Below are 19,298 nucleotides of genomic sequence, written 5' to 3'. Positions count from 1 at the left end.
TGATGACTCTTGTTTTAGAATTCCTATTTTCCTTGTGTTGAGTTCCTTAATTCTACATATGCCGGTCTCTCAAAAGAAAGAAGGGCATAGTTGGGTTTTTTGTTTGTATGTTTTACTTTTGGGGGCCCACCACCCAGCTCCCAAATGGGGAGCTTATTCTTACTTATGAATGCCTGGCCTTAGCTTGGTTTGTTTTCTTCCTTCCTTCCTTCCTTCCTTCCTTCCTTCCTTCCTTCCTTCCTTCCTTTCTTTCTTTCTTTCTTTTTTCTGAGACAGTATTTCTCTGTGTAGCTTTGCACCTTTCCTGGAACTCACTCTGTAGCCCAGGCTGGCCTCGAACTCACAGAGATCCTCCTGCCTCTGCCTCCTGAGTGCTCGCATTAATTGTTTTTTAACTTAAATTATCCTGTTTCAGCCGGGCGGTGGTGGCGCACGCCTTTAATCCCAGCACTCGGGAGGCAGAGCCAGGCGGATCTCTGTGAGTTCGAGGCCAGCCTGGTGGGCTACTAAGTGAGTTCCAGGAGAGGCACAAAGCTACACAGAGAAACCCTGTCTCGAAAAACCAAAAAAAAAAAAAAAAAAAATTATCCTGTTTCTCTTTAACTATATTTTGCTTCTAGGCTTTTTACCTTTCTTTATTCTATATGTCTTTCTTTCTTTTTTTCTTTTTTCTTTCTTTCTTTCTTTCTTTCTTTCTTTCTTTCTTTCTTTCTTTCTTTCTTTCTTTCTTTCTTTCTTTCTTCCTCCATAGCTGGCTGGGTGGCTGAGTGGCTGGCCCCTGGCATCCTGCTCTCCTTCTCCTTTTCTTGCTCCTCCTATCTCTGTTCTCCTATTTTTTCTCTCTGCATGCCAGCCTCACCTAGCTATTGGCCGTTCAGCTCTTTATTAGACCAATCAGGTATTTTAGACAGGCAAAATAACACAGCTTTACAGAGTTAAACAAATGCAACATAAAAGAATGCAACAGAGCACTATTTGCAATAGCCAGAACCTGGAAACAGTCTAGATGCCCGTCAACTGAAGAATGGAGTAAGAAAATGTGGTACATATACACAATGGAGTACTACAGAGCAGAGAAAAACAATGACATCATGAGGTTTGCAGGCAAATGGATGAATCTAGAAAATATCATCCTGAGTGAGGTAACCCAAACCCAGAAGGACAAACATGGTATGTACTCACTCATAAGTGGATTCTAGATATAAAGCAAAGAACAATCAGACTGCAACCCACAGAACCAGGAAGACTATATACCAAGGGGGACCCTAGGATGACTGTGGCTTATAATAATTTTTGGTTTTACTCAATTACTGGGCAAGCCTCAATGAAACATTTCACAATTAGGATAAGAATTTATACTGTATCAAGCTGATAATAGAAAAATAAATTTAAAAAGTGGAAAAAAATTCAGATATCGTACTTCACAGATCTAGAAAAAAACAACAGGAGTATTCACATGGAACCGGATATGACCTTGAATAGTCAATGTAATCTCATGGAGAAAGAACTCTGCTGGGAGTATCACAGAACCTAACCTCATACTATGTATCCTGCAGAACCTTGGTGCAGGCAGTAAACCAGTTACAACAGCAGAGCAGAGCAGGGGACTTGGAAACAGACTGACAAAGCTAAGGTGTTGTGCAATATTATTTTACGGTGTGTTATATTCATTTATGCTGTGGAATATTTGCTTAGTGATGCACACACACAAAAAAGATTAGCCCAGAGTAAAAAGCAAAATAAAGATTACATGAGACTGTGAGCAGAAAGCAGAAAGAGAAGATTTAAAAATGACAAAATAAAACTTTGGGGAATGATGAAAATATTCTATACTTTGATTGTGGCTATTCAAATTGTAAATATGTATTTGTTGAGACTTACTAAGCTCTATACTTAAAATACTGAGCCAGGTGTGGCTGTGGGCATTAGTAGTTTCAGTTGCTCTAGAAACAGCCTACACAACCTAAAGAAACCTTGTTTCAAAAATATGAATAAATAGAATCTAGCTTAAACAATAGAATACTCAGGACTGGAGAGATGGCTCAGGGGTTAAGAACACTGACTGCTCTTCCAGAGGACCTGGGTTTGGTTCCTCACCACCCACATGGCAGCTGACTCCACTTCAACAGGATCCATCACCCCTCTGCCTTCCGAGAGCTCTACAAACATGTGGTACACAGAAACATGCAGCCAAACACCCATATTCTAGACAGAGGATCTTGCTATTGTTTGTGACCAGCCTAGTCTTGAGCTCCTGAATGGACTCAAGTTATCAACCTGCCTCAACCTGCTGAAAAGATTTTTATAAAAACTGGAAAGAAGCCGGGCGGTGGTGGCGCACACCTTTAATCCCAGCACTCGGGAGGCAGAGGCAGGCGGATCTCTGTGAGCTCGAGACCAGCCTGGGCTACCAAGTGAGTTCCAGGAGAGGCGCAAAGCTACACAGAGAAACCCTGTCTCGAAAAACCAAAAAAAAAAAAAAAAAAAAAAAAAAACAAAAACAAAAAACAAAAAACAAAAACAGCTAAGCTTACATCCTAAATCTTGACAGGCTGAGGCAGGAAGACTGTATATCTGAGGTTATCCCAGGCTATACAATAAGAACCTATTTTCAAAAAACAAAAATAAATATTGAAAAATATCCTGTGAAACAAATGTAAAAAAAAAGAGAATTTATACTGTATCAAGCTGATCATAGGGGAAAAAAAAAAAGGAATGAAGTACCGATATACACTGGAGTATACATTAACTGATTCATATGTGCTTAGCCTGGGGCTAAGGGATAGTTAAGGAGGGCATCAGGAAAAAATGGGAATAAGTGCTTAATGAGGAAGGGGATTCTTAATAGGATGATGAAAATGTTCTAAAAACAGAGATGATGGCAAACCTCTGTGACGTACTGAAAAACCACTGAAGTAAAGCTTTAAAAGGGTAAATTTATGGCATGTGAATTGTATTTCAATAAAGGTGTTCTAAATTTCAAAAAAAAAAAAAACAAAGAATGCAACAGATCTTTGCATCATTAAACAAATATTCCACAGCATAAGTGAATGCAACACATTTTAAACTAATATTCCACAACAGAAGGATCCTTGGGTCTTCTGCTCAAGAGTGGGCTGGAGGTGGCTCAGAAGTTAAGAGCACTGGCTGCCCTTATAGAGGTCCTGAGTTCAATTCCCAGCAACCACATGGTGGCTCCCAACCATCATAATGAGATTTAGTGCCCTCTTCTGGCCTGCAGGCATACACGCAGGCAGAATACTGTATCTATAATTAAAAAAAAAAAAAAAAGTGGGCTGGTGCAGTGCCCAACATACAGTAAGTTCTCAAACAACATGGGTCGAGAGCTGGATGTGTTGGCACCTGAAATTCCAGTGTTTAGGAGTTAGAGGCAGAAAGGTCAGGAGTTCAAGGGCAGCTGTGGCAATATCATGAATTTGAGAGCAGCCTGGGCTACAAGAGACACTAATTCCAGAACTCAGAAGACTGCACCAGGAGAACTGTCACAAATTTGAGACCAGCCTGGACTATACAGTAAGTCTGTCTGTCTGTCTGTCTGTCTGTCTCATACACACACATGGGGGTGGGGAGAAAGAGAGAGAGAGAGAGAGAGAGAGAGAGAGAGAGAGAGAGAGAGAGAGAGATATTGTGGAATAATCTTTTTGTACAATGTGAAAGACATGTGTTCTCATTGTTAATAAAGAGCTGACTGGCCACTGGCCAATAGCTAGGCAGGAAGAGGTTAGATGGGAGAGCCAAACTGGGAGAATGCTGGGAAGAAGAGGAGCGGAGTTGAAGCCAGATGTAGAGAAAGCAGGAGATGAACTTGCTGTGCTGAAAAAAGGTTCTGCCACGTGGTAGAGTATAGATAAGAAATATGGGTTAATATGTATTTTTATTTTATTTTTTTTGGGGGGGGGGGTTTTGAGACAGGGTTTCTCCTTGTTGTTTTGGTGCCTGTCCTGGATCTCACTCTGTAGACCAGGCTGGCCTCGAACTCACAAGAGATCTGCCTGGCTCTGCCTCCTGAGTGCTAGGATTAAAGGAGTGTGCCACTGCCACCCGGCATTGGTTAATATGTAAGAATTAGTAACAAGCCTAAGCTATTGACTGAGCATGTATAATTAATAAGTCTCTGTGTGGTTATTTGGAAGCCAGCTGGTGGGACAGAGCTGATTGACATGACACATAGATAGTCTGCCAACAAAGAGAGAGAGAGAGAAAAGGAGAGAGAGAGAGAAGGAGAGAGAGAGAGGGAAAAGAAACCAAGTGTGGTAGCAAACGCTTGTAATCTCAGTACTTTGGAGCAAGACTAAGGACAATCAATTCAAAGTCATTTTGACAGTGAGTTCAAAAGCATCCTGAGATACACGGGACCCTGTCTCCAAAAGAAGAAAGTGACCAGTGAGATGTCTCAGTAAGTAAAGGCATTGTCACCAAGCCTGAGAACCTGAGTTTCATCCCCAGGTAGAAGAAGAGAACTGACTCCCACAAATTGTCCTCTAATTTCTACACAGTGCCATAGCATATAGGTACCCATACCCATTCCCACACAAAAGAAATAAATGTAATATAACATTTTCTTTAAGGAAAGAAAAGGCTGGTTGTAGTGTTATAAGCTTTTAATCCTAGTACTCCAGAGGGAGGCTGATCTCTGTGAGTTCAAGGCCAGCCTGGTCTATGAAATACTTCCAGGCCAACCAGGGCTAAATAGTATGACCCTGTCTCAAAAAACAAAATGAGGAGCTGGAAAGATGGCTTGACACTGACCTTGCAGAGGACCCAGGTTTGGTTCATAGTACTCACATCAGGCTTCTCCCAACTTCCTATAATTCCAGTGTCAAGGGATCCAACCCCCTCTGGCTTCCAAATGAGCCTGTACATATGTAATGCACATAAACTCATGCAGGCACATGTTAAACACACAAATAAAAATAAATGTTTAAAAAATAGAAACACAACAGCTGAAGAACCAGCCTGCCTCCATTTTAGGCTTAAAAGCCATCTTATAGTAAAGAAAAACTAGGTTCATTCCTTTGTATGATTAAACCTCTGTTTCTTTGGGGCTTTTGGTTTGTTTTGTTTTTGGAGACAGGGTTTCTTTGTGTAGCCCTGGCTGTTCTGGAACTCACTCTGTAAGCCAGGCTGGCCTGGAACTCAGATCCACCTGCCTCTGCCTCCCAATCACTGGGATTAAAGGCATGTGCTACCACCACTGGCTAAACCTCTGTTTTTCAAGGATTGTGCTATGCACCACCTGTAATTTTAACTACAAAGGTTCTGTATTGCTTGTTCCAGGAATGGCAATCATGTCTTTGTTTCAGGATGAGGGGGTCCCTGCATATGTCATACAGAAAATCGATCCAGAGGAGAGATAAGAATGAAAACCCAGTGCAGATTGACTTCATCAACCTGGACCAGACTTCCAGGAGTCTAACAACAGGCAGTTTATTCTCGATGTATTTAAGCCCAGTGCAGTGTGTAAAATACAATCTCCACTGCACAAGGAAGTGTAATTACACTGAAACTCAACTCAGGATACATGTCATTTCTTTCAAGAAGGAAGGGCCTTAAGGGCCTAAGGGTCTGGCCTGGTCTCAGTCACACAGATAGTATAGAAGTCATTTGGGCTATTAGCCACCTCTGGTCTTAGTTGTGGGGGTTTGGGGGAGCCTCTGGCTATTAAGGTCATTTAGATTACTAGCCACTTTTGGTCTTGGTTGTGAAAGCTTGATATGACTTGGCCCAATAGATAATGCAGTTCACCAGGCTGTTAATCCTTCAGTTCTCAGCTTTCTGGGTGGAAGAACAGGTTTTTCATTTTTCCCATTAGAAAGACAATCCTGTGTGCTTAACATTCCAGGTTTCCCTGGAGATATGTGGGTGCAAGGACTTTCATGCTATGCTCCCATCATCAGGAGGTGGTTATGATTAACTTGTTATGCTTATGTTCTGGTCCTGTAACTACCTATTTTTCTGGTCAAATTCCCCATTTGGAAGCCCCTTAATCATCCCCCACCCCCAGCCATAAAAGCCTTGCCTTCCTCACATCTGGGGCCTCTTGCTAAAATCCTGACTTAGGGTGAGACAGCCGCCTGGCCAGTCTCAGGTGCACCTATAAAATAAAGCTTGTTTTAATTAGATAATCATGGATTTGGTCTTTATCCTTGAAATTTTCAGGTTTAACACAACCACAACACAATAGTAGAAGCAGGCCTGATGGTGCAAGCCTGTAACCCCAGCTATTCGGGAGACTGAGGCAAGAGGGTTACAAATTCACAGTCTGGTCTGTGTAGTGAGTTCAAGGCCAGGCTAGGCAACCTAGTGAGTGCCTTGTCTCAAAATAAGAAGTATAGAGGGCTGGGGGTGTATCTCAGTGGTAGATGAGGAAGGAAGGAAGGAAGCAGGCAAGCAGGCAAGCCGGCAAGCCGGCAAGCTAAGAGAGGTGATCTCTATAAGCTACCACTGGGTCTGTAGGGTCTGCCTGAAGGGTGTAACTTTTCTGTTTTCTTCTTTTCTCTCAGTTACAGGTCTAGTATGCTTTTTCTGGTGCTTTGGTCTTCCGTATTTCCTGAAGCTCCTTCCCTGATATGTCACCTCTCAAAAGGACAGTGGTAGGGCTAAGAAGATGACTCTGTGCGGAAGAGCACCTGATGGGTAAGCATGCAGACCTGAGTTCAAATGCCTCGCACCAGCCAGGCGGTGATGGTGCACGCCTTTAATCCCAGCACCCAGGAGGCAGAGGCAGATGGATCTCTGAGTCTGAGGCTAGCCTGGTCTACAAAGCAAGTTCCAGGACAGCTAGGGCTGTTACACAGAGAAACCCTGTTTCAATAAACAAACACCAAGCCGGGCGGTGGTGGCGCACGCCTTTAATCCCAGCACTTGGGAGGCAGAGCCAGGAGGATCTCTGTGAGTTCGAGGCCAGCCTGGGCTACCAAGTGAGTTCCAAGAAAGGCGCAAAGCTACACAGGGAAACCCTGTCTCGAAAAACAAAAATAAATAAATAAATAAATAAACAAACAAACAAACAAACACCAAAACCCCAGCACCCTCGCTGGTGAGATTGCTACCAAGCTCAGTGATCTGAGTTCAGTACCAGGGACTGGCTACTGTGAGTTGTCCTTTGACCTCCACATCAATACCATGTCAAGCACACACAAATAAATGTAATTTTAATTTTTTTTTCAGGCATAGTGGCTCATTCCTTTAATCTCAGTACTCAGGAGTCAATCAGGCAGATCTCTGAGTTCTAGGCTATCTTGGTCTACAAAGTCAGTACCAAGACAGCCACGGCTATATAGTGAGACTCTGTCTAAAACAAACAAGTCTCCATCACCCATTTATAAAAGCCAGGCATGGCTACACATGCCTGTAACTACACCACTCAGGTGCAGTACCAGTATGGGCGGGTGGAGATGGAGAATCTCGGACTTCATTGGCCAACTAGTCTAGTGAAAATGGTGAATTTCAGGTTCAGTGAGAGACCCGGTCTTAAGGAAACAGAGCTGAAAGGACACCTCTGCATACATCTTAATACACATACACCACTTTGTAATAACCAAAGTTCATCACCAAACTACAAATTGCAGCAGTTTCTACGTGAGCTCAGAATCTCCCGGAGTCTCATCCAGGCCTGGGTGCTCAAGCCAAGGCAGACTCAGTGTCAGAGGAGCCTTGCCCATGAAACTGAATTACTAGCAAGTTCTTCAACGATGCTAAAGCGGAATTAGAAAGGCACTCACTCCATGCCATTTAAACAAAGGAGCTCAGGGCACTGGACGCTTGCTGGGTATCTCTAAAAGGAAAACCCTCAATGAAAGTTAATCCACATCCATGCCATGTTTTATTTCGGGACTCCATTTTCCAACGCCCTCTGCGTTGCAGCCTGGGCGTTGCCATGGAGAACACAAAGCTTGCTCCTCGCCTGCCGGACGCCGGGTTGAAACTACATTTACCAGAAGGCTGTGAGGATTGGTAGACCGAGCCATTCACATGAAAGATGAAGAGCTGCTTCCGGCCATGTGTGCGGCGGAGGCGTGACTTCCTGCCACGGCCTGGCAGACGTTTACTTTGCTGGACTAGTGGCATGCTGGTCGTGGAGCGCTGTTCTTGCGTTTAGTAGGCTCCCTGAAGGTGGTGCCCAAGGGCCTTGAGTGCGCGAGCGTGACGATCAGCTCACGGTCACCTCTCTCGGTAAAGTGAGGGTGCTGCTGAGCCCTCAAGGCATGCCCGGGTTGCTATGGCAGTGAGGCCGCCGAAGGACTGGGGCGCAAGTGAGTGTGTGTGGGGGGGTGCCCCGAGGCCCTCATTCACACCTCCCAGATTCGTCGTTCCACGGCCCCGACCTGGAAAGGGTGTCTATGGACTTACCTCTCCCTCCTTTCGCTGTCTTGCCTTGCTTCTGGGATCCCTAGATTCACATTCCCAAAATCCCCACTGTGCGTTATGTGCGTGGAGGGTTTCCCACTACCGGAAAACAGTGCAGTACGGAGAGCTATTGGATGCATAGGGACGGTTTGTGCAATTGCTTGAAATCGAGGCTGAGCTAGAGTGTTCAAGATCTGTTATGTCGGAGGAGAAGGGAGGCACGGTAGAGTGGCAGTCTGAAGAACTCTCAAAGGTAGTGGGAGCCATGGTTGGATTGAAGCACCCTAGATGCGTGATCTTATGTTCCCAAGCTCCCTCTGGCTGCCCAAGATCTATGCTTGGGGTGAACGTTAGGAAGGAGGGGAGACCCATAAGGATTCTATGTAACTTCTGCCTTCTAGTTACTGAGGACAGACTCCATTCCTCATTATCCCCTCCTTATTTCCACATCATATAATCTGGCTAGCTTAACAACAGATGCAAAATTTTATTTCTCCCACCTCCAAACTGACAGATCCAGCAAAGCTACAACCTCACTTGTTTTTCTTTTCTTTTTTCCTTCTTTTTTTTTTTTTTTTTTTTTTTTGACAGTATTTTAAGCAACACAGGCTGTGATCCAGCTCCCAATGTGGCCAAGTCTGACCTGGAACTCCTGATTCTCTTACTTCCACCTTCCCAGTCCTGTGATTACAGGCACACACCAACATTCTTGTATATACATAGACCTCCACAGATATACATAAATAATAAACTTTAAAGGGCGGCGGCGGCGGGGCGCGGGGGGGGGCGGGCATCTTTAGGTTAGGAGAGTAGATGGCTAATTGTGGCAGTTGAGGACCAGTTAACTGAGCTGTGGTACATGCCACAGAGTCAGAGGATGGGAGGAGCAACTTCAGGGGAAGGTGTAAGCTCCTCAAGGCTTGAAGTAGCCAGCTCCCCCTCCCCCCAGGACTTCCAATGGCGGGGTTCCACCCATGGAACACTCTAACTGCCCTAACGGCCAGCCCTTGCCCCTTCCCTATATAGTAAAAAGCCCAAGCTCTGGACTTGAAATTCCACCAATCTCCACCGTGGAAATCTCCATCCTGAAAAGCGCCCCCGCCCCCAACAACATATAAAGCTTGTCCTCTGCTCAGTTCTCTGATGCTTCTTCCCCAAGCAGAGGTTGATGGCACTCTGTCCTAGGTTCTGACTTTTTTGTTGTTTTAGTTTTTGTTTTTTGCCTGAACATAAAAACAGGTTATAGCCGGGCAGTGGTGGTGCACGCCTTTAATCCCAGCACTCGGGAGGCAGAGCCAGGCGGATCTCTGTGAGTTCGAGGCCAGCCTGGACTACCAAGTGAGTTCCAGGAAAGGCGCAAAGCTACACAGAGAAACCCTGTCTCGAAAAACCAAAAAAAAAAAAAAAAAAACAGGTTATAATTTAAAAGTCCAGCCGGGCGGCAGTGGTGCACACCTTTAATCCCAGCACTCTGGAGGCAGAGGCAGGTGGATCTCTGTGAGTTTGAGGCCAGCCTGGTCTCCAAAGTGAGTTCCAGGAAAGGTGCTAAGCTACACAGAGAAACCCTGTCTTGAAAAAACAAAAACAAACAAACAAAACAAAACAAAACAAAAAAAGTCCAGGGTTATTTTAAACAGTAAATTATTTTCTCTGTAGAAAATAGTATAGATAACATTTCCCAATAAGCCCTTATAAGCCAAATGATAGCTGAATTATACATATAAATATTGATTAGATTCTGGGATTCAGGAGACCTATCTTCATCTGTTCAGAGTGCTATGTTTGGGCGGCAGTGGCACACACCCCAGCACTGGGGAGGCAGAGCCAGGTGGATCTCTGTGAGTTCGAGGCCAGCCTGGTCTACAGCATGAGATCCAGGACAGGCACCAAAACTACACTGAGAAACTCAGTCTCAAAAAACAAACAACAAAAAAGAAAAAAAAAGAAAGAAAAAAGAAAGTGAACTACATTTTACTTAAGTTGTGTGAGATTTCTATTCATCTTCCCCTTCACTGTTTGATTTACAGCAGACATTTTTCTATAGTCTAATCCATAATTATTGTTTTTTTCTTACATGAGACATGGTTTTACTCTGTAGCTCAGGCTGCCTTCAAATTCACAATCCTCCTACCTCAGTCTTCCAAGTTCTGAGGTATGTACCATTGTATCTAGCAGCCTTCTCTTTCTTTCTTCCATCCTTCTTTCTCTCTTTTTTGAAAAGATTTATTCTTTTATTTTATGTATATGAGTGCTTATCTGCACGTATGCCTTTATGCCAGAAGAGGGCATCAGATCCCACTAGAGATGGTTGCTGGGAATTGAACTCATGACCTCTGGAAGAACAGCCAGTGCTCTTAACTGATGAGTCATCTCTCCAGACCCTCTTTTAAAAACAAAAACAAAAAACAAACAAACAAACAAAAAAACAGGGTTTCACTGTTTAGTTTTGGGTGGCTTTGAACTTACAAATGTGCACCTGCCTCCTGAGTGCTGGGATTAAAGGTGTGCACCACTACTGCCTGGCCCACTGTGCTATTTTTATGAGACAGTCTTCAGAGGCTTGTTTGGGTATAGTTTTTTGAAAAAAAAATTTTCTATGTTGGGGCACAAACCCAGGACCTTGGACAGACTAGGCAAACTACCATTGAGCTATGTTCTCAGCCTAGGATTGTAAAATGAACTACATTCTCACTTCCAGTTGCAAAAATGAGATGAGATGCCTCTGGTCTGTCAGAAGGTGGGTTGACCTAAGTGAAAGCTAGCCACCCATCTCTCTTCTCACACAATTTGCATCTTCCAAGGACTGTGTGAGTTCACAGTTGGAGCAGGGTAAAGAACCCTGAGTGCTTGACAAGATAGATGTGTCTCTAGTCACAAGAGGGAGTGAAGGCTTGGTGAGTGGGAGCTGGAGGCAGGAGTAACACCAGGGTTAGCATAGTGCTACGCAACTCTTCTGTTTATTTTTTGTAGACAGTTTCTCTGTTTAACAACTCTGGCTGTCCTGGAACTCACTCTGTAGACCAGACTGGCCCTGAACTCACAGAGATCTGCCTGTTTCTACCTCCAGAGTGCTGGAATTAAAAGAGTGCACCACCATTGCCTAGCATGTTTGCTCATTTTTTTTGAGACATGTTCTCATTATGTAATCTTGACTGGCCTGAAACACGCAGAGACCATGCTAGCCTTGAACTCACAGAGATCTGCCTGCCCCAGCCTCCAGAGTACTGGGATTAAAGGTATATGCCCCCACACCTGGCTGGATAGGTGCTTGTAAAGAGGCTGCCCACAAGCTCAGTGATGATGCACACCTATAACCCAAGAACTTTGGAGAAAGAGGCAGGAGAATCACTGCTAGATGAAGATTTTTTTAAAGATTTATTTATTTACTATGTATATACAGTGATCTGCCTGCACGCATGCCTGCACTGCAGGCCAGAAGAGGGCGCTAGATCTCATTACAGATGGTTGTGAGCCACCATGTGGGTGCTGGGAATTGAACTCAGGACCTCTGGAAGAGCAGCCAGTACTCTTAACCTCTGAGCCATCTCTCCAGCCCGCTAGATGAAGATTTACCTGGAGTACAGATGAGAGACTGTCTCAAATAAAACAAACAAAACTAGGCTGCCCATTTCCAACAAAGCCCCCACAGATGCTTTCCTGGAGCATATATTCTTTCAGGTTGCTGGCATGGAGTGGAGAAAGCCTTTCATGAAAAGGTTGTTTTTGTGGACATGTTTCAGTTTGGGACATATAAGACAGGCTGGAGAGATGGAGAGCTGGCTGAGAGGTTAAGAGCACTGGCTCTTCTTCCAGAGGTCTGAGTTCAATTCCCAGCAACCACATGGTGGCTCACAACCATCTGTAATGGTATCTGATGCCCCCTTCTGGCCTGCAAGGATATGTGCAGGCAGGCAGAACACTGTATACATAATAATTTAAAAAAAAAAAAAAAAAGACAAGCTGGAAGGCCTATGCCTGTGTTATGTGCGGCCCAGTCTTGAAAAACATTTTAAATGTTGCTGAAGGTAAGGGAACACAACTTCAACAGAAGCCATATATTTTTATATTTGTGGCACATGTGGCAGAAGCTTCTGGATCAGTGTGAACTTTCATTGGCCAAAGAAAAAGTATAGTGCTAAGAAACCCATCATGTGAAGCTGGAGAGATGGCTCAATGGTTAAGAGCATCTGGCTGCTCTTCCAGAGGTCCTGAGTTCAGTTCCCAGCAACCCATGGTGGCTCATAATTGTCTGTAATGAGCTCTGGCCTGCAGGTATACATGCAGACAGAACACATATACATAATAAATAAATAAATCTTAAAAAAAAAAAAGAAAGAAAAGAAACCCATCATATGCTGGGAAGTGGTGGCACTTGCTTTTAATCCCAGCATTTGAGAGGCAGAAGCAGGTGGAGCTCTGAGTTTTCGGTCAGCCTGATCTACACAGAGTTCCAGGACAGCCATGACAGTTATGCAGAGAAACCCTGTCCTGAAAAACCCAAAAAAAAAAAGAAAAAAAAAAGTCATCTTTGAAGGCCCTGATTCCCAGCAGGTCCTCCCCAGTAAAGAGAACACTGAGCACAGGCCTGCCTTCCCACCTTGGTCTAGCCACAGGGAACCACAGGGAGTTGTGGTGCACAGAAGCCTTTCAAACGCAGTCTCCGTGGAACATGCTTCCTGTTGTGGAATATTATTTTTAGGTGTTACTTTTGTTTGTGTTGCATTTGTTTAACTCTGGGAAGCTGTGTTACTGTGCCTGTCTAGAACACCTGATGGTTTAATAAAGAGGTGAATGGCCAACAATGAGGCAGGAGAAAGGATAGGCGGGGCTGGCAGGAAGAGAGAATATATAGAAGGAGAAATCTGGGAGGAAAGAAGGAAAAAAGAAGTATCCAGAGGAGGAGGACCATCAGGGACCAGCCACCCAGCTACATAACCAGCAACAGAGTAAGAAAGATGTACAGAAAAAGAGAACAGGAAAAGCCCAGAGGCAAAAGGTTGACAGGATAATTTAAGGAAAGCTGGCAAGAAACAAGCCAAACTAAGGCTGGGCATTTATTTATTTATTTTTTAAAGATTTATTTATTTATTATGTATACAGTATTCTGTTTGCACGTATCCCTGCAGGCCAGAAGAGGGAGCCAGATCTCATTACAGATGAGAGCCACCATGTGGGTGCTGGGAATTGAACTCAGGACCTTTGGAAGAGCAGTCAGTGCTCTTAACCTCTGAGTCATCTCTCCAGCGCTTAGGCTGGGCATTTATAATAACAAGCCTCCATGTGTGATTTATTTGGGAGCTGGGTGGCGGGCCCCACAAAGAGCAGAAACAACCAACAACAGCTTCCAGGTGGTCTTTGCTTTCCCTGATCATCTGACAAGACACTGAAGAAAGACACTTCAGATGCCGAAAAGGTGGGAATGGCCTCATGGGAAATGCCAACAAATATCACACTGCAAAATCATTTCATGTGTGTAAGAAATGTGGGAAGATTTAAAGCCACTTATTTAAACTAAGGTCACATCAGAAAGCTCATACTAAATCATACTTGTAGTGAATGTGGAAAAGCTTTCACCCAAAAGCACTCAATGGTTCAGCACCAGAGAGTTCACAGCAGAGAAAGGCCTTATGAGTGTGGCCAGTGTAAGAAAGCCTTTGCTTGAAGCTTCCATGTTGTTTGGCCTCCAAAAGTTCACAACACAGGAAGGCCTTATGAATGCAACTGGTACAGGAGTCTTTAGTTGCATTTCCAATTTGGTCGAGCAGCAGAAAATACACACTGGAGAAAGGCCTTACGATTCGAGGAGTGCAGGAAAGCCTTCATAAACAGCTCCCACCATGTTTGTCACCAGAAAGTTCCTAACACAGAAAGTCCTCTTGAGTGCAGTGAATGAGGGAAAGCCTTCTGACAAACCTCCAAGCTTGTTCTGCCTCAAAGGAGCTGCTCTGGAGAAAGACCTGACTGATAACTTCAACCACTGTGGGAAAGTCTTCAGCAGGCTCCCTAACCTTGCTCCACACCAGTGAATGCACACTGGAGAAAAGCCCTGTGAATGCTCAGAACATAGAAAAGCCTTCAGCCAACTCTCTGCCCTCATTCAGCACCAGGAGGTTTACAGTAGGGAGAGGCCTTACAAATGCAGTGAATACAGGAAAGCATTCAGCTATAGCTCTAACCTTGCTAAGCACTGAAAAGTTCATAATGGAAAAAGGCCTTGAGTGTGGCTGGTGTGGGGAAGTCTTTAGTGACTGCTCCATCCTCAGTCAGCACCAGAGAATCCACACAGGAGAAAAGCCCAGTCATTGTAGCAAATGTGGAAAAGTTTTCTGCTATAGCTCTACCCTATCCAAGCACCAGGAAAGACATGCTAGAGACTAGCTTTCCAAGTGCATCGGACTTAGAAACACCTTCAATCAAAGCTGCAGTTTCTCTCAGCACCAGAATCATCACACTGGAAAGGTGGCCAATGTCGCAATGCACTCAGCTAGAGCCTTTCTTCTGCTTCACTGTAAAAGGACTCACTCATGAGAAACCTTAAGTCAGAAGAAACTTTAAGGAAGTCATCAGATTATAGCAACTGAAACTGAAACATACATTCTAGCATCCCTCAGGAGAGAGTGCCAAGAATGTGGGAAGCTTTGGGGAGCTATTTTATACTTTCTTTTCTGTCTAGGTCCTTTGTCAGATTATGTCACTGCCACACTTACCTGGAAGGACTCACAGTGTGTGCCTCCCATTCTTAGGGAAAGCAGACCTCTGTGCTCTCTCATTCTGGAGTAAGTGAAGGGAGCCCTTTGGGTCACCTCAGTTCCCACTTATCCCCATCTGCAGTGGTTCAGGCTCTTCCCTGACCTAGGTCTGTCCAAGAGGATCTGAACTGGAATCCACTGATGACATCCAAAGATTTTACACCTTGGTTCTTGAGTCTCGTGCAGGTTTGTCCAGCCTGCAAGGGATTTGACCTTGGGACCCAGCTGCCTTCAGAAAGAATAAGGAAAGTCTTCATGTTAAAGTCACCTTTTCATTTCAGGGATCACCCTCTGTGGGCAGGAACTGAAAAGGTAATTGGGCTCCAAAATAAAAGGCTGGAAGGGCTCAGGAGGAGAGGCTTCATTTACCTCACAGGCGACAGCAAGAGGACAAGCAGCAGCTCCCAGTTCATGTTAGCCTGGATTTCCTTGATGCTCAAAGTCTGGGGGATGGACTGAAGGTCACTGTGTCCCATATGTCCAGGACCTCTTGAGTCTAAAGCTTTGGAAACTGGATAGTGGAGTGGCAATCCCCAATAAACCCAAGGGCAGCAGGAGCTGGTCCCTTTGTTCTCAAGAATTCCTACAGCGATGTTGAGAGGCCCTCTATCTCCTGGTCCTACCCATAAATAAAGCCTCTGAAGACCAGAGTCTATAGTCAAGTGTCACTGGCTATAAGATTTACAATAGCCAGGTGGGAGTCATAGGTGGGTACAGAAACAGTGGATTTGAGGTCAGAGAAAGAGGGGGAGACTGTGGCAAATGCAAGCAATAAACCAATGAGATGCCTGAATCACATTATATGGGCTCACAAGAGCTGGTTATATTCAAATGCACATTCGGTGACATCAGATAGGTAAATAGCTGGGAAAAAACAATGGGGGAATCTCTTTTTTGCAGTATGGGAATTTATAATGCAATTTAAAAAAATCAGGGGTTGGGGATTTAGCTCAGTGGTAGAGCACTTGCCTAGCAAGCACAAGGCCCTGGGTTCGGTTCTCAGCCCTGAAATAAAAAATAAAATAAAATAAAAAACAGCAGCTCTTTGGAAAACAAAAGACCTGATTTTTTTTGTTTGTTTATTTGTTTTCTTTTTCTTTTTTGAGAGATGGTCTCTTATGTACCCAGATTGGCCCCAAACTTCTTATCTTCCTGCCTCCACTTTCCTAGTGCTGGAAATACAAGCATTCACCACCACATTTAACTATGACCTCATTTTCAGCGCTTATTAAATTTGCCTTGATGGTGACCTTGACCACAGGAGAGAAATCTTATATACCACCCTGAACCTCCATTTTCTCTTTTTTTTTTTTTTTTGGTTTTTCAAGACAGGGTTTCTCTGTGTAGCTTTGTGCCTTTCCTGGAACTCTCTTTGGAGACCAGGTTGGCCTTGAACTCACAGAGATCTGCCTGGCTCTGCCTCCTGAGTGCTGGGAATAAAGGCGTGTGCCACCACCGCCCGGCTCCATTTTCTTTAGAACAAGGACACTGATGATGATGATGATGATGATGATAATAATAATAATAATAATAATAGAAGTGCAGAACAGAGCAAAAAATCTAAAGGTTTGTAGAATCCTTTAATGTTCCACCCAGATCTATACATCACAAGTGTTCCTGGCCCAACAATGAACGTGAGACAAATCAGGCAAGAGGGAGCCTGGGGATCGATCTCCAGGCATGAAGAAAGCATTGGCCTACAATATTTACCCACAATATGTAGCTCCGCTTGTGATGTCTCTCTTCTTCCCAGACCCTGAAGCATGAGACAAACCACTCCAATGAAAGCATCAATGAGCATGAGGCATGTCTGCATAACTTCTCCTGAGCATCCCAAGATATCAGTGCATATCCTAACTCCAGGCCATTCCTTCTGGGTGTAATAACTGTCCTCCACCAAGTAGAATGAGAAGCAATACTTGAAAGTGGAGTTAAAAGTCCAGCTGTGTCAGCCTCAGAGTTGAACAGATAATGGTCATCAGAGCTCAATCTCTTGTATCCTGGCAGCTATGGGTAGACCTTGTGAAGCAAACCCTACCCTATTGGAAAAGGGTCCTGGACTTGAGCTTGCTTTCTGATCTCCTCAACAAGTCTATATGTAAGGTAATTGGCCTGCTCTATGTTTTTGTGTGTGTGTCAGAGTAGTCCAAACCAAGCTCCCATGGCTCTGAGCGAGTACAAATTAGACTGCTGACCGTCCATCTTGACTGTAAAGGGAGGCCTGCCCATCAACTGCCATTGAAGAAAGCAGTGTTGAGTAAAAGGCAGAGACTTGGGGGGTTATTGGTTAGATAAGTTCTTGCCCTGTAGCCCCAGGCTGACCTTGTACTTGTGAAGTAGTCAAGTCTGGCCTCAAATCTGCAGTCCTCCTGCTTCGGCCTTCTGTGTACTGTCATTACAGGCATACTAACTACATAAAGTCTGGCTCGGAGAAAGCCTTTTGCTAGGACACGAGCCTCAAATCAAATTAGTACCTGAAGCCAAATACTGAATAGAAGTTTTCATTTCTTTCACCACTAATAATGGTTTTTGTTGAAGCTATTTTGAATAGGGTTTATGTCATCTGCAAGTAAGAGAGTTCTCTACCTGAAACTGTTCCCGTGATATCAGCCACCCCTTCACCTACCAGAGACACAGGGCTCAGAGCAGAATTATCTCTGATCTCCTCAGATAGGATGGAAGATCGTCTTGTCTCTAGATGTTAAGTCCAGCAGCTGCAGGTGGATGATGATGTCCAAGTTATCTCCTTTTCTCCAGTTTCCATTCCTTGTTCTGGTACCTTCTCTTCAGTTCTGACACCAGTTAAGCCACAAAATTCAGTGTCAGTCATCTCTAGCGTAAGGAAGCATATAAATGAAACCCTGGAGATTGAAAATCTGGACTGGGGGCTGGAGAGATGGCTCAGAGGTTAAGAGCAGTGGCTGTTCTTCCAGAGGTCCTGAGTTCAATTCCCAGCACCCACATGGTGGCTCACAACCATCTGTAATGAGATCTGGCTCCCTCTTCTGGCCTGCAGGGATACATACAAACAGAACACTGTATACATAATAAATAAATCTTTAAAAAAGAAAAAAAAAAAGAAAGAAAATCTGGGCTGCTACACAGGTGACCTCTGTGGCAGAAAGGACTAGGCTAGGCTAGTAAAAGCACAAGCGGAAAGGCAGGCGCTTGGAGCGCTCTTCCCTGTTCCCACTGAGGGTTTCATTTCCACAGTGACTTAGGAATCAAGCAGTACACCCTGCATCCTCAGAGGCAGTGTGAGCGGCAAATGAAGTCTCGGTCTTGGGAGAGAATGAGGGGGCATAGTCAACACACTAGCCATGGGATAGATTCCCTCAAAAGCTTCAGAGGAGCCTCAAGCCAGACGATGCTGCGAAATCACTTTTAGAGGACGGCATTTCACATTTTCTGACTATCTATGCACAAGCTCCCTGGTGAGCCTTGAGATGAAATGTGGCTTCAGATATTGGTTTCCTGGCAGGCCTTGGGTGGAGAGGAAGCCTGAGGGAAAGTAGCCATACCTCCTTTTAGTCTTCCAGACCCAATTCTGACATTTCATACTGTGTTCCCTGACTCCTGAGTTCTAACTGGTGTTCTCCAAGTACCACTCTTTCTACTTTTCCCTTCATACTTTAGGTCTTCTGTCCTTGGCCTCCACACAACATGTCTTGAGCTGATATACCCTTAGTTACTGAAAACTGGTTCTGTGGGACTGTCTTCTTCCCTCTGAAAGGCCCGCCGTTCTCCCATTGCACAGCACTTAATGCCTACCTGTGCATTAAGGGCCAGGTTCTAAGAGCAATAGGTTGTTACTGGAAAGGTGACAGGCAAGGTAATGACAAGTGAGGTGCTTAGACTATCTGGGACACACATTTCTAGGGACAAACTGGAAGATGGTTGGTGCCAGCCTTGAATACAGTTACTGGGACATAGAGTGGTAAAAAGATACCATGTTCTGCAAAGGGACTCAGGGAGGGCTGTTGGAAGAGGACAGTACCGGGAGAAGCAAGACTTTGTAAAAGTGGCCCTTGTCAGGGTATTGTACAGGCAAAGGTGCTAAGAATAGATTTCATACACAGGTGCTTGCTGTCCCCAAAGTGCAGGCTGCATCATACAGTAATGATACTTCCCCTTCTGAAAAGATCAAATATCAAGGGCAGCAGGTCATAGTATGGGCTC

At 44.5% G+C, this 19,298-nt stretch overlaps 1 protein-coding gene and 1 long non-coding RNA gene across 4 annotated transcripts in view; one reads left to right on the top strand and one right to left on the bottom strand.

The window, feature by feature from the left end:
• Znf324 (zinc finger protein 324) overlaps window positions 1-19,298 on the bottom strand; it is a 29,160-nt gene that overhangs the window by 8,710 nt on the left and 1,152 nt on the right. For 2 of the 3 annotated variants that reach the window (XM_052761448.1, XM_052761449.1), the window contains exon 2: window positions 17,746-18,129. The gene's annotated coding sequence lies outside the window, so the exon portion shown is untranslated. Of the gene's footprint in view, window positions 1-8,373; window positions 8,905-17,745; window positions 18,130-19,298 lie in introns of those variants that run through there. The other variant, XM_052761450.1, reaches the window with a different exon arrangement.
• Window positions 9,166-11,470, top strand: LOC128124802 (uncharacterized). Its single transcript, XR_008222981.1, has 2 exons — window positions 9,166-9,609; window positions 9,785-11,470. It is a non-coding gene; the product is annotated as an uncharacterized LOC128124802 (long non-coding RNA).

Source organism: Peromyscus californicus, unplaced genomic scaffold (assembly GCF_007827085.1).
Source record: "Peromyscus californicus insignis strain IS unplaced genomic scaffold, ASM782708v3 Scaffold_4__1_contigs__length_199733344, whole genome shotgun sequence".
Lineage (NCBI taxonomy): Eukaryota > Metazoa > Chordata > Mammalia > Rodentia > Cricetidae > Peromyscus > Peromyscus californicus.
Note: the sequence above shows the minus strand (reverse complement) of the source record. Positions and strands in the feature narration are given on the sequence as shown.